Source organism: Lemur catta, chromosome 19 (assembly GCF_020740605.2).
Source record: "Lemur catta isolate mLemCat1 chromosome 19, mLemCat1.pri, whole genome shotgun sequence".
Lineage (NCBI taxonomy): Eukaryota > Metazoa > Chordata > Mammalia > Primates > Lemuridae > Lemur > Lemur catta.
Window position 1 is genome coordinate 11,612,274 of NC_059146.1, and position 13,521 is coordinate 11,625,794.

Genomic DNA, 13,521 nt, shown 5'->3' on the forward strand with positions numbered 1-13,521 from the left:
TGATCACACATGTGCATAGAGGGAAATAAAATTCAGTGGCAATCAAGCTGGGGTGGTGGAGGAGGACAGGAAGGGCGAAAATCTACCTACTGGGTACAGTGGACACGATCTGGCTGATGGGCACACTTATAACCATGACTCAAACATCATAAAGGTGATCCATGTATCCAAAGTACTTGTACCCCTATAATACTTTGAAATGAAAAAAGAAAAAAATGCATTATTTTTGGATAGTATATTCCATAAGTATCATTTTGATACAATTTAGATCTTCTGTATCATTAGATTTCTGTCTACCTTTTTGTGATTAACAGTGAGGAGTGTGGAAACTACCAATAAAGTTTTACACTTGTGTATTTCTATTCTCAGTTATATCAGTTTGGGCTTTGTTAGTGACATATATTTAGGATTATTATTTCTTTCTGATTAACTGTCACTTTTATAAATACAAAATATTCCTCTTTATTCCTGAATATATTACCTATTCTGAAATCTGAGCATTTTGATAGTAATGTAGTCATTTTGGACATTTTTCAGTTAGTGTTTACACAGTGTTTCTCTATTTCTTTAAAATTTACCTATAGTTTTTAGATACGTTTTTTAATGCATGTTCTAGGGTTTATAAGTTGTATCTTTCACTTATCCCAGTCTACTCTCAAGTGATCTTAAACATCAAATATAATGTAATAAATTTACTGTAGTATACACAGCAAACAGTCTATTTTCCCCTCCCTCCTATTGCCCCTTTACTTCTACATATATTACAAACATTACAATACATTTTCATTATTTATTTCACAGCTAAGTATCTTTTTTTTTTTTTTTACTTCAGAGTATTTCAGGGGTACAAACATTTGGGTTACATAAATTGCTTTTGTACAGTTTGAGTCAAAGTTACAAGTGTGCCTGTCACCCAGAAGATGTGTGTTGTACCTATTAGGCTCAGTGTGAATTTACTTCATACCCTCTTCCCCTCTCCCACCTACTTGATTTGATGGGTTTTATTTCCATATGTGCACGTAAGTGTTGTTCAATTAGTTCCAATTTAATGGTGAGTACCTGTGATATTTATTTTTCTATTCTTGTGACATTTCACCTAGAAGAATGGTCTCCAGTTTCATCCAGGTTAATACAAGAGGCATTAGTTTACCATTTTCTTATGGCTAAGTAAATACTTCATGGTATACATATACCATATTTTATTAATCCACTCATGCATTGATGGGCACTTGGGTTGTTTCCACATCTTTGCAATTGCAAATTGTGCTGCTATAAACATTTGGGTGCAGGTGTCTTTTTATAAAATGCTCTTTTTTCCTTTGGGTAAATACTCAGAATGAGATTCCTGGATCAAGTTGTAGGTCTACTTTTAGTTCTTTGAAGTATGTCCATATTAATTTCCATATAGGTTGTACTAGTTTGCAGTCCCACCAACAGTGTATAAGTGATCCTATCTCTCTGTATCCTCCCTGGAGCATTTGTTGTTTAGCGATTTTTTTGATAAAAGCCATTGCCACCAGAGTTAGATGATATCTCATTGTGGTTTTGATTTGCATTTTCCTGATGGTTAGAGACATTGAGCTAATTATCTTTTAAAGAAAAATGTTTTAAAAGGGAAGAATATATTATATTTACCCACATTTCTCATTGCAGTACTCTTTAATTTTCTGTGTAGACTGAAGTTTCCATCTGGCATTTTCTTACTGCTTCAAGAACTTCTTTTAATATTTTTTTCTACTCACAAAAATATTTCATGTACTATAAATTATCTCAGATTTTATTTGTCTGAAAAAATACTCCTTTGTTTAAAAAATACATTTCTTGTTGGGTTTAAATTTCTAGGTAGACAGTTTTAAAAAAAATCAATATTTTAAAGTTGGCTGTTGCCTTCTTGATTGTACTGTGTCTTACCAGAAGTATAAAATGGTTTTTTTGTTGTTTCTCTGTATATATCTACTCTGGCCCACCTCCTACTCATGGTTGCTTTGAAGAGATTCTGCCAATGGTTTTCAGCAATATTTTATTGATTTACCAAAATATAGTTCTCTTTGTGTTTATCCTGCTTGAGATTGGTTGAGATTCCTAGATCAGTAAATTTATGCATTCCATAAAATTTTTAAAATTCTAATATTTGTTCAGTTTTTACATTATTCCTCCTCTCTCTTTCCTCTCTCTTTGAATCTGATTGCATATATGCTAGAATTTATGTTTTAAGGCCATTGAAGCTCTTTCCATTGATTTTATTCTCTTTTTTTCCTGTATCTTTTTGGAACTTTTCTATTGTTATATTTTCAAGTTTAGCAATTCTTTATTCCCTAGTAGCTAATCAACTGTTACTCCCATCAAGTGTAATAGAAGTTTTATTTCTTTTTTAAAAATCTATCTTCTACTTTTTTGTGTTGACATTAATACATTCCTTTAAGTCCCTGAGCATCTTTATAGTATTTATAATAGCCTCCATTAAAGACTTTGCCAAAAAATTCTACCATCTGTGTAATTTCCTGATCTATTGTTCTTGATCAAGTTTCCCCTGGATTATGGGGCACATATTATATAGTTCTCTGCAAGTGTAGTCAGTTTTGATTAGATGCCAAGCATTGTCAATTTACTCTTGAGGGTTAGATATTATATCACTATAAAGGGTGTTAGATTTTGTTTTTGTACCAGTTAAATTACTTGTGGTACAAATTTTGATTAGGTGCTAGGCATTGTCAACTTACTTTCTCTCTCTCTCTCTCTATATATATATACATATACACACACACAATTATATAAAAAAATTATAGTTTTCTGATTGGAATTGCCTTAAGTATTAGATTAAAAGATTACTTTTAGAAGAAATTTTTTAGTTATTGAATTTTCTAAGCCATGTGTATATTTTCCTACTTCACTACTTCAGTTATTTGGGTCCTATTTAGATTCTTCCAGTATTTATTTGGTAGATATATTTCCAGGTACGTTGCATTTCTGAGCTGTTCTTAGCAAAACCCAAAATGAGCTATGTAAAGTCTACATGAAATAGTTGTCACCAATACTTCCTAGTTAATATTTGAGTGATGGTGCTATATAGTGCATTGGTCTTCAAATTGTTCTCCTAGGTGCTTCCTCTGAAGGGGGAGTGAAATAGCTTGTGGGGTCTGTCATTACAAGTCTCCCTTCCTGCTGCTACTATAGCCTCCTTGACTTTGCTAGAGCTGCCTTTGGCACATCAGCTCCCACATAAGTCTTTTGAAGAAAGTCTTTTTTTTAAGCTCCTCAGTAGAATAGAGTTTATTAGCTGTACAGTTTAGTTAACCTGAATTTGAATTCCAATTCTTTCATTTGCTATTATTGTGATATACAGCCATATACTTCAAGCTTTTTCAACTTTAGTTTGTTCATGTATAAAATAGATACAATAAAAATTACTTGCAAGCTGTAAGTATTAAATATGAGAGTGCATGGCATGCTATAGATACTCTGTGTAAGGTAGCAACTTTATTTTATAATAAGGTGTGAATAGCGAGAACTCTAGAAATCACCTATTATAATACATTGACTCTACAGCTGAAAAACTGAAGCTCTTCCAAACACTCATTCAAGAAATATTTATGGGTTTCTTACTATGTGCTAATAGGGATAAAAAGTGACAGGCAGTGAAGGTGCTACTATAGAATTGATGCTCCGGGAAGAACTTTAGAAGGAGGAAATATAGTAGTAGAAACTTCAGTGAAATGATACAGATGCAAGTGGCTGAAGGAAGATTGGAAACAGAAGGAAGCATGTGTGAAAATATTTTGGGGATGTAATGAGCTCCATGAGTTCAAGATCAGCAAGAAAGCGAGTGGATCAAGAGTGGAGTAAGCTATGCTATGGATAATGGTGTGAAATAAATTTAGAGACAATCTGAGGCCGTATCATGAGTGTGGTGTGGGTTATAAAGGGAGAAATCACTGGAGAGTTTTGAGCAGGGAAATCAAACGACTTAGTTTAGAATTTGTTTTGTGTTTAGCCAAAGAACATTGTAAGTTTCTAGCTTGCCTTTTAAATGTCATATATAAAATTTATCAAGCCTAAACTTTTTTGGCATAATGCTAACAATGTTATTGCCTCAGAAACAGACTTTAATACAGTGATACTGGGTTCACTGGAATGACGTCAAGGACATCGTAAAAGCAACGTTGTTATTAAAGTCCGAAATGATCCAGCTTGCTTTTAAGATTAGTACATTCTTTGCTACTTCAAGTTAAAATTTATCTACTTTTTAATAATTTATCTGAAAAGATGAGATTAAGAAAGATTTTCAGTATATATCTTATTTCTGTTAATAAATTATGATGTTGGTATATATTGGTCTTCCTGTGCTTTATATTCCTATTCAAATATCAGTACTTTATCATTTTTCCCTCATTTTAATTGAAATAAAATTATTTGGATGAGTCTACATTGATGATACATAGTAATACAATTGGTTAAAACCCTATAGTGGATTTAGGACATTGTTGGTTTCTGTCTGAACTAAATTGCTGCACAATCTCACAAAAAATTACTTAACCTTCGTCTCAGTCTCTACTTAATAGACTAGGTTAATAACAATATCTAGGTTCAAACATGGTCCATACCAATAATGTATTAGAAGTTACAAGGATAAAGTACTTTAAAACAGTAATCCAAAATACTTATTGGAGTCCAAATATTGGAGATAGAGCCTATTCACAGCATGCTTTAATTTTGTAATTAACAATGAATCAAAAGAAGCTATTACATTTCTGTGGCATGTCTATTCTTAATAAACCTCATGCTGCTTAATGCTCAAAATTCTATTGTCCTCTTAATATGTTCATAGATTTTTATAGGATCAAATATAATAGTATGTTTGAGAGATAATTATTTTCATAAGCACTTATAAAGAATTATTTCAACATTTACCTCCTCTTCTTGCTCATTACAACTATTTAACTTTCTGAGTTTCCCACACGATTTTGTAGAAGTAAAACATTGTCCAGCAATGATTGAACAATTTCAGTGTGTATCTTCCTTCTCAATATGCTGATCTATTCAGCATATGTTCAAATTTTCCAGTTTTTTGTTCACAGGCATGTCTGGTCAATGTGTAATTTTGGCAGATTTCATTAGTTTTTTATTGTACTGACATGTTTTTCTGTAAAATACATACATATTTACAGGGTAAGCATTTTCAATCATACAATGAAAATACTGCTCTGTTAAATTCATTCTAATACTAGCATGTTATTTAAATGCAAATGCCGACACTGTTATAATGCAGTAAAATTTTCTTGCTAAGAAAATGATAGATATTAGAATAGACTATTTGGCTAAAGTAGGCATACTTTAAGAGATGAAAAAAAGATTATGTCTATTTTGTTGTCCATTTAATTAGGGAAAAGTGATAACTCCAAATGTGTGGCATGCTGTGTTTAAATTGGTACATTCTTACACACTGTTGGTGGCCTTCAAAAACATCACAAAAACAGAAAAACAATGTGAAACTCACAGAAATAAGCATATAGGTAGCCTTATCTTTTAATCCAGGAGTCCAACTCTCAGAAATGTAAGTTAAAAGAAAAATTGAACCAAAAGATGCAATAGCAGCTCATTGCAACTGCAAACTCCTGGGCTCAAGTAATCCTCCTACCTCAGCTTCCCAAGTAGCTAGTATTGCAGATGCGTACCACCATGGCTGGATAATTTTTAAAAATTTTTTGTAGAAACAAGGTCTCATTGTGTTGCCCAGGCTGGTCTGGTACTCCTGGCCTCAAGAGAGCCTTTCACCTCTGCCACCCAAAGTGCTGGGAATACAAGCATGAGCCACTGTGCCCAGACTATATTTAATTTAACAAGAGAATTAAGTAACATGATTGTATATCAGAAATAAAACTTTGTCATCATAATACAAAAATTACAAATCATTTAAATCAAATAATGTTTAATTTCATAGTTTTCACATTTCAGTAAACATTTTAAGTAAAATTAAAGCAATTTAAAGTATAAACTCCATTTAAAACAACAGATTATTTTATAAATGAAAATAGAACACTACAGTTTTATAATATATATCATTACAGATTGTTTTCCATGGGCCCAACCAACATTTAAAGTTATTTTAGGCAGGTGTGGTGGCATGTGCTTATAGTCCTAGCTACTCAGGAGGCTGAGACAGGGGAGGATTGCTTGAGCCTAGGAGTTGCAGGCTGCAGTGAACTGATTGTACCATTATACCCCAGCCTGAGTGACAGAGCAAGACTCCATTCATAAATAAATAAATAGATATAGTTATTTTAACTAACTTAATGATTCTGTCTTCTGAAACATTTTTATTAAAAATAGATTATGATCTTTGCAGCATTATTCACAGTAGTGAAGCTGTTGAGTCAACCTAAAATGTCCACTACTGGATGAGTAGATAAAGAAAATGTGGGCTGACATAATGGCTCATGCCTGTAATCCTAGCACTTGGGCAGCCAAGGAGGGTAATGTCTTGAGGCCAGGAGTACCAGACCAGCCTCGGCAATGTAGAGAGAACCTATGTCTACCGAATTTTTAAAAAAATTATTCCTCTGTGGTACTAGTGACTTGGGAGGCTGAGATGGGAGGATTGCTTGTGCCCAGGAATTTGAGGTTGTAGTGATCTATGATTATGCCAGTGCACTCCAGCCTGGGTGACAGAGAGTCCCTGTTTCTAAGAAAAAAAAAAAAATACAAAGAAAAAAGAAAACGTAGTACATATGGACAAGGGAATACTACTTAATTTTAAAAATGAAGAAATCCTTCCATATGCAACGACATGGATGAAACTTGGGAACCTTATGCCAAGTGAAATAAGCCAGTCCCAGAGGACAAATCAAATACTCCATGATTGCAGTTACCTTAGGTATCTAAAGTCGTTATATTCACAGAAGCAGAGAGTAGATGCTGGCTGCCAGGGGACAGGAGTGAGCAGAAATACGGAGTTGCCGTTCAGTGGGTATGAAGTTACAGTTGTGTAAGATGAGCAAGTTTTAGAGATCTACAGTGCCACGTTGTGCCTATAGTTAACAACACTGTACCGTACATCTAAAGATTTTTTTAAAAGGGTAGATCTCATGTTAAGTTTTCTTATCCCCCCTATGCACACACAAAGCATTATTGGTTAGGTGTTCTATATTGGCTTTATACATTTCAGGCGTTCAATCTTTGTACAATATTAAATCTTGCTTGAAATATTCCACATTATGATAAACTAATAACGCTTTCATTAATTTTTCCTTCCACAGTACACTCCACATTTTTGGTGATTAATATTAGTGCCTTTTTAAATATATAAATATATTTATCATGCTGTGGAATATTATTGATTGAAATTTGTAACAAGAGGCAATTTTCTATATGCTAGGTCTTCCTTGGAGACTCCTGCTTTAATTAATGTTTGAATGTTTCCGACACAAAGAAATGATAAATGTTTAAGGTGGCGTATATGCTAATTACCCTGGTTTCATCATTATACATTATGTACGTGTATTGAAATATCACAGTGCATCTTATAAACATGTTACAATTATTATGTGTTAACTGAAAATAATAGAAGCAAAAAGATTTCAAGAGCAACAACTCCAAGAATCACTATCGTAACTAGTACCACCAATACTACCAATGCTACTTCTCTGTGGTGAATATTGTGCCAACATCAACATATAAGTTTCTTAAAACCCTCCTAATGACTGTATGTATTCAATAATTATATCTATTTTCCAAATGGGAAAATAGAAGCTCAAGAAAATGCTACCCCAAAATGAACATTGAAAAACATGGACTGATACAGACCCTTGCCCTGTACAATGAGGTGAAGAATAAAACACTAATTCAAGTGTTGTATTCAGTGGGGCTGTTTGCTTTGGATTTTTTGTATCTAAAGATGACCCACCTTTGCTAAAGGTGAGAGGAGATGAGAAGCATCCTAAAGTAAGAAGGTTTTCCATTTTATTTGTGGCCCCAGGAATGTCATAACGTATCATTAAGGAATAAGAAATATCCAAAAATCATATGATACATTTATTGTGTGGCATATGCAAAAATAGTATAACAGGTACATTTACAGAGAATCCACTCTTACTATTTTAAGCAAATGTAATGTATTGTAGGAGTATCACATGGCTTGTAAAATACAGTTGGGTGGACTGAGGAAACACACTCTACGCTGACCTTCCAAGAAAGATGTCCAAAGTGTCATTGTAGTTCTGTGCTGCCAACATTGTGACTGCCTGTAGAACTGCCAGCAACAGTAGAATCAGGAAGTCAGCACCATGTAGTTTGCTCCTCTTGCCACTACCGGGAAGCCTTGTTCTAAAATGGAAACCTGCTGGTAGAGTTGCCCTGTCCAGAGCTCCGATTTTTTATGCTCCAGTGTGCAGCAGCAAAATTAACGTTCACTCCCTTCCTCCTGATTTCATTAAGGCCACAGAATGGGCCCTAAGACCTCTGAAACAACTTCTGAGCAGGACACAAGAGGGACGAAGGGAGGCGATTGCTGCCACTACTGCACTTGCAGGGAAAACAGCAGATGTTAGGCAGGATTCTACCTGGCAGTATTCTGTTTCTGCTTTCCAAATATTTTGCAGATGAATCTGATAGGTGAAACTTCAAACATGTCTGCAAACTGAGTCATACATATTCTAGCATCCGGCCTCTGCAAAATAGAAATGCACACTACGGGATGGGTGTAATGGACGCTGAGTCAGCAGATGGACAGGATCTGCAAAAGAATGTCGCTGAGAAAGATTGCCTGTAGTTGCTCCTGTAAAATGGCATGTTCTGGCAGAATTTATAGGAACATAGTTGAAAATTCTGTATTTTTACCAAGCATAGAAAGTACCTAACTAGTTTCATCACCTAAGAATCATTATTCACTGTATAAATGTCTCAGTAAACTATGATTAACAGTTAGTTTTCATCCTCAAGAGATAACAAAATATTAGTAGATGATTTTTGTGAGAATCATTTGACTAGACTATACTAAATGGATTTCAAATATTGGCAATGACGCGATTTAAAAGATACTAAACTAGTGTATGTATCCTTGGAGGGTTCATAGTTCATTTATTCATTACACAAATATTCATATAATCCCAAAATGTCATAAATTACATGGAAAAGAAAATGAGAACTGTAGTACTGTACCTAAATCATATTTTACATTTTTGAAACACATTATTTTGCTTTATCATCTCTGGAACTGGTATGCAACTTAAATACATTTCATGAAAGCGGCATTTATGATATAGATGTCTGTCTCTATGTGCGTGAAGATAGTTAAATAATTATTTTCAATTAATCTGAATTTTGTGCATTACTATGATGTTTGAATTTTTAAATTTAATTGCCACTTAAATCTTTCACACTGACTAGAAATTTGATAATATTGGAGGCATACTCATATTTTAGTTGTGATCATAGTATTATGATTATGTATTAAATAACTTATATATAGAGATATTGAACCTTAGGTATACATTGAACTAGAAATAAATTACATGATATCATGACTTAGGTTTACTTTAAGTTATTCAGTGAAAGAGGAGGGAAATGAATAGGATATAAGTGACTTTATAATTATTGAAGCTGAGTGAAAGGTATATGGTGACATTTTATACTTTTATATCTACATTTGTACACATCTGTATTCAAATTTTTCCATATAAAAAGTCTTTAAAAAGTAAAAATATGATTTGACATAGAAAAAAATTATTGTTTGCACAATGGAACAAGTGTAATAGGAAATCATATGATAAAATTGATGTCTATGTCACTGTAAAAATTTTCTCAATAAGTAAAAGAGTAAACAAGTAAATTATGACAACAAAATAAATTTGAAGTGATAAGAGCTAATTATGCAATATTTTAACTGACGTCATTGTATTCTTTTCTAGTGGTACCTAAAATAATAATGTCTTACATAGGATAAACTGCATGGATATAATTTCCATTTGTAATATGTGTTTACAAAAGCAACAATACTTCACTAGTTATCTAGACTTAAATTTACCATAATAGGTTATTACAATAAAAACATAGCATTAATATGTTTATCACTGTATATTATTAGGTGAACTTACTATATGGAATATAGCAACCTCAAAGTATAGTCTGGAATTATTATCCTCATTTTATATACACTGATGGACTGAATAGAAGCCCAGTGACCTGTTAGAGGTTACACAATAAATGTGAAGTTGAACTGGGATTAAGACATTTGAATTCAGACTCCTAGAGTTCAGCTAAGCTTGAATGATCTTATGTAACTATTTACAACACACTTCCTCTATATTTGTATTTTCTGCATTCTCATATAGATTGGTATAATTTGAATTTTTTAAACTTTTTACTATCCTATTAAGTATTGAAATGCCAATGGCTTTAGAGGAAGAAACATTTGTCTTGTGTGATTGTTATGAATTAATTTGTAATGTTATTATCAGTGTGATCTTACTATGGCTATATAAAATAGAATATATGTATTCACTAATAATTGTATTACTTTTGAAAAATCTTATTATAGAGTCTTGCTATTCATATGAGGAACAAAAAATCATGCAACCACTTTGGAGATGATAACATTTGAAGGAAACTATTAAACTTGAGAAGTCTGTGATACAGTTAATAGAAGAATAAATAAAGGAAACCATGGTTTTAAACTATACTATTAATATGTTATGTTTCAGCCACATTAATATCCCCATAGGAAAATAGATCAATGTCCCACCTTTGTTTAGAAAACACTAGCTTTTGGGTTTTAAGTCAAGTATTTTGAGTTACATCTTCATTGTCCCTTATTAACATTTGGTACTAAAATATTGATGATTTCATGTAAATTGTTTACAATATTTGTGTAGCATTATGTGCTGAGACTTTGTGAATGGGCATTAGTTATGCCTTTATATTTGAAAAATCTTTAGAAAATTGCCTTAATGATTACATCACTTTCTAAAAATATCACAAAAGTTACATGAGAGAAGAACTGGGTGGGAAAGTGCACAAAATATTCGCCGGTTTGTCACTAGGCTAGAAAAACTGCTGTATCTATATGAGATCACGCCGGTTTGTCACTAGGCTAGAAAAACTGCTGTATCTATATGAGATCACATGATTTGGAGGCATTCAGGAGATCATACTATCATCCTTATTGTCCCCAGGTAATGCCACTCAAGCCATGACAGTAAATGAAGTGAACATGAAAGCTTTACCAAGACTTCCAGGAAGTGGAACCCATCTTCTTGGTAAACAGGTAAAATTTTTTAAGACTCTTACTTTTAACTCATGGGAACTTCCTTCTCTCCTAACCAAATCTTCTACAGCACTTCAATTGCACTCAGTCTTTAGTGGAATTGAAAAATAATTTATTATCATCTGCAACAACACGATCTTCCTTTATATGTAAGACAGCTCTTTCTAATTCAGTTATTTTCTCCTCGTCAGTCTAAAATAATGTTAGTTATATTCTGTTGGATCTGTTTTCTGATGTTTTAATTTGATACGTTTTAATTTTTTAGGTCTTTACTAAGCATAATGTAAAAGCTGAAAAGTTGGTAAACTTTAAGTTCTACAACAGTAATGATTGCCTTACTTGATAGAATTTCTAACCAGATTTTCAGATGAGGTTACCCGGGTTAAATGACTGTATTATTCCTGACTGTATTATTTAGATTCATAAATTACCTTTCCCCACAAAAAGTGAAAACATGGAGTGTAAGAAACCATTTTAAGAACTTTGGCTAGGAAGAAGAGGAAAAAAAGCAATAACACATTGGGGCAAGGAAGAGACTAAAATAATAAAGACTAAAGAAAGAAAAAGAGATGTAAGCATGTTTAAATGCTAAGTGGAAAAACAAAAACCCTGGAGATTAAGATGTTTCTGGTATAAGAGAAAGAAGGAATAGTTAACTGTAACAAGTTTCTTACAGAGAAAAGAAGCAGAGGAAAGAGGGAAACAGAAGCTTTAATACAGATAGAGAAATTTACTTTACATTGGAAAATAATTTTGACAAAAAGGGGGGGGGCATCATGATATTGGTAAATATCCATGCAGGTAAATGGATAAGTGAGATGAAAGCAAATAGGTGGAGTTTTTTTTCTGATGGTTCTATTTTCTTTGTGGGGTTTGAGACTGCTATGGGCTGTGAGGCAGCAGGAAGAGATAGAATAGGAGAAATTGAAACCACCTTCTCCTCTTCCTCCTCCTTTTCCTTTTTGTGGTTTTTTTTAACAAACATGTTTTAAAAAGCTTGCCCCATGACCCATGATTAGGGTCCAAATATACCATGACCCCAACGGAGCTAAGCATAATCACCTTACACTCAAAAATCCAAGGATTGTTTAGGTAATACTGACAAATTTCAGGAGGTATTATTTCAGTATGCATGTATAGATGGTTGTCTAGAGGGCACAAAGTATAATTTTGATGCTTGCTGAATTGGTTGCTTAGAAAACACTCCATAATATGTTGATATGACATATTTTAAAAATATGTTTGTAGTAGACTCTTGCTCTCATAGATAACCCAGTAGGCTAAGGCAAACTTAGACACAAAATGTACCCATGCAAACTGATGTTATAGAAGGTATAGAAAAGCATTCAAAGATTGTAGAAAAAGGAATTAGGCAAGGTCTCTATTGTATATCTAATTTTTTTCTCTGATAATGTTCCTTCAGAATTCAAAATCCTATTTTTTTTTTTTTTTGTCCAGTGGCTAATGATAAGGAAGGGTATATATAGGGTAAAATGGGCAATTAGTATAATTTCACAAAGGAGGTAAAGGACCCCATGAATAGAGAATAAGCCAAGGGTGGTCTAGTCCAATTGGCAGCTACTTGAGGATTCAGGATTCCTGACAAATAACATTCTATAGAATTCATATTCACTGGCTTTACATTTTAATGTCTATTTAGATAATAACAGAACAAAACAAAATACCTCTGCTTTCTAGTTTATGTCCAGAATACAAATGTTAAAATTAGTTAACCTGGCCAAGAGATTAATATGCCCTGGTATTTTATATCCACTATTTCTGCAAAGTATTGCAGTTGATAAGAGAATGTTAATGTTTAATTCACATTACTTAAAAAAATAAGGTAATCAAATGTTTATGGAGAAGCTGTATCAGTCATGGTTTAACCAATACTCAACAACAGAGGGGAATTTCATGTTTATGGTGAAAAGATGTTTATGGTGTAACTTGATGGGTTCTGAGACAGACTCTCTTCAAATATAACTCGTTAAGGCCTAAAATTCAATAAGCATAAATTTATCTCTGAGCCATAAATATTGATTTTTTTTCCTTACCCTTTCTTAAAATGTAAATGCCTCTAAAATGGTAAATACATTGCATTTCTTACACTTTAGTATACAGTGATTTTGGAGAAAGGTGAATCAAATTAAATTGGGTCAGAATCAACTAGGCATTAAAGAATTACAGGCCTCCTTACCAGAAACTATGTGTCCTATACTCATTATATTAATTTTAACTTGGATAAGAGGTCTAGAGCAACATGA

The 13,521-nt window shown here is 33.0% G+C and overlaps 1 long non-coding RNA gene across 1 annotated transcript in view; it reads left to right on the forward strand.

Moving 5' to 3' along the window:
• Nucleotides 1-11,251, forward strand: part of LOC123624282 — a 169,510-nt gene extending 158,259 nt beyond the window's left edge. Inside the window, exon 3 of the long non-coding RNA XR_006730100.1 lies at nucleotides 11,166-11,251. This is a non-coding gene — a long non-coding RNA (uncharacterized LOC123624282). The remainder of the gene's footprint in view (nucleotides 1-11,165) is intronic.
• Nucleotides 11,252-13,521: the final 2,270 nt, after the last annotated feature.